The following is a 2723-nucleotide window of genomic DNA, read 5'->3' as shown; positions in this document are numbered from 1 at the left end:
GGTATATTGGCAAGCTATTGGAAATATGGCTCACTTGGCCAAAAAGTTTGCGCACCAATGCTTTATTTACATCAGGGATGGGAATCGATCAAAATTTTTAACTGATTAATTGACAATTTTTAGATTAATAAAAATAGTTTAATCTAATTTAAATTGAGTGTTTTCACGAACACAAGTATTATAAATTTATGCTGTAAAATATTTCTAAATATGGTCCCCTTATTCGGAAAGTTATATACAGGGTGTCCTGTAAGTGCTACATTTATCTCACCGACCGTCCGTCGTAGGGGCATGATTCCAGTTTAAAAATGCTCAAATAGCGTTTAAAAATTACCCTAAACCACTTGTCTCTCATGACTTTAATTTTACTTTCTCCCATGGGCCTCCTTTCTTGAACCGCGAGAAGGCCATATGCATATTTTTTTGTTGTTACTCGAGGGCAAGGATTCCTAAACTTTTTTCTACATTGATAACGTTCTTGTGAATGAGATTAAAATTTCGTTTACCCTGCGGCCTCTATTGCCTACCGTCAAATGGGAGTGATTTGGGTAAAATTTTTGGATAATTTTTGTATGTGTATTATCTTCCAATTAACATTTTTTACTGAAAGTTGCATCGCTAGAGAGACAGACACACACACGCATGAGTTTTTCTCTGTGTTTTTATGCAAAAATGATTGCTTTGCAACTAACGATGGAGAAAATGTATGCAAAGTCGTAACCAAGTCACCCCGTCAGGTGGGGTGACTTGGATACATTAATTATCTTGATATTTCGAATATCGAAGCCTTTGTTTCCACCTCACCCACTGGAAATAATTCGGGACAAATAAAAAAAAGTATAAACACATAAATTTTGTCTTTATTACAAATATTTAGATAAGTGGAAATTACCCACTCTCTTTTACGTCTACAATGTAAATATGGCTTAGTCAAACATGCCTTCTTTTTGGAGGGTTTATCTTTCTCAATACAGAATCAAATGAATACAAAATCTCCTCTTTCAGCTTTGACTTCCAATATTTACCACTTTTTCCCGTGATATTTATACGATATTCATCATCAAAAATTTCAGTCGTCTGATCTGGATCAGTCATCTTGCATCATATTTAACAAAGTTGGAATTAAAATCTTCAACTCTGATATCGGGGGAGTCGACTTTACCCTTCATCAAACTGTTCTGTAGTAGGAGTTAGAACCTGTTTGTCTTTCATCTCTGTGGTTCAGGAACATAGATTTCAGAATCTTCTGTCGTGAAATGGAGGTCTTATTAATTTTTGGTTCTACTATGATTAGTACTACAGGTTGAAGCCTACTCAAGGTTTAGACTATCCATGTCATCAATGGTTATTCCTTTTCCTGGAGAAACAAATCTAAAATACTGTCCCAGAGTCACACCGCAGTTCTCAAACAAATGAATCATACAACCATTAATTAAAAAAATTAATTAAATTAGATAATTTATCATCCACAATTGAAACAATAGGTATACCTACCAAAGTAAACTTTTATCAAGACCACATGACATGTGACCACTAAGCACTGTAAATAAAATTTTGCAATTTTTTCATGAAATCTCGATATACAGGTTAGGATAAAAGTAGGCTGAAAAAAAAAGGATAATTATGAAAGATTTGGGCACAATTTATAATCATGGATGCTCACTCTTGCGGCTAGCTCTGGAATCACCTCCCTATTTCATTCACAGTGGCGCTATGGTGCCATCTAAAATAAAATCATAAAGTCTCCCCATTCGACGGTATATGATCACGAGGCAATTTCATAGCGACTTTACTACAGCACACTAATTCGTAACTACTCTTAACTCTCTCAATTGTATTTTACATCTAAGATTCTAGTGCAAAAGGCCTTCAACCTTTTTGCCAGTAACGAGCACTGACTGTACCCAACATTTAAAAAAAAAGAGCACCCTTACGGCAAGTTTGACATATGAATGCATGAAATCAGGATGATTTTAATCCTTGAATGCAATTTGTACAAGGTGGTTCAATTGGAACGGTTGATCAAGTGCTCGCGAAAACAAAATTGGACACGCGTATCGAGCACTCTGGGTACTTCAGGGGAGCACCGTGGTGCTCGCGAGCATAGGGTTGAAGATGTCTGGTGTAGTGACTTCTCTTACCGATCTTATGGTGTTCTCTAAAATTACACTGTTTGGGAATTGGTATCTAGAATTATATCGTGTGTCCAATTTATAAATATTTATTTACTTCTCGAATTTGATGAGGGATTTCTTACAAAACCGATCTTTTCCTCCGGAAATTTTCAAGATCTCTTCAAACTCTTTCTTTCAGATCTTTTAATTATAACATCCCTCCAACCAAATCACTTTCAATTTCTCTTCAGATCTCTCCACAATTCTTCAAAACTCTCTTAAACCTCATTCCTATAAATTGTTGATTAAAAAAAAACCTCTGTGAATAGTCTTTATAAAGAAATTAATTAAATCTTTCCCCACACACACACACAACCAGAAAAAAAAATCCTTAAATAATTTCCTTTAATTAAAAAAAAATTCTCCAAACATCAAGATAAAAGGAAATACATTCATAAGATCGAAACATTTTCAATGACACCCCTTCAGAGATCTCTAAATTTTTTTGAAAATTGCTCTCCTTAATATATTCCGAATGAAAAGTTTGTATATTTCTCTCTCAAATATAAGAGACTAGCTATAATACCTTCCCTAACGAACTTAAGGTGA

This window comes from Pholcus phalangioides, unplaced genomic scaffold, assembly GCF_987345545.1.
Source record: "Pholcus phalangioides strain wild (caught in Gottingen) unplaced genomic scaffold, Ppha-v1.0 ptg000009l_1, whole genome shotgun sequence".
Classification (NCBI taxonomy): domain Eukaryota; kingdom Metazoa; phylum Arthropoda; class Arachnida; order Araneae; family Pholcidae; genus Pholcus; species Pholcus phalangioides.
This window is presented reverse-complemented; position numbering follows the sequence as displayed.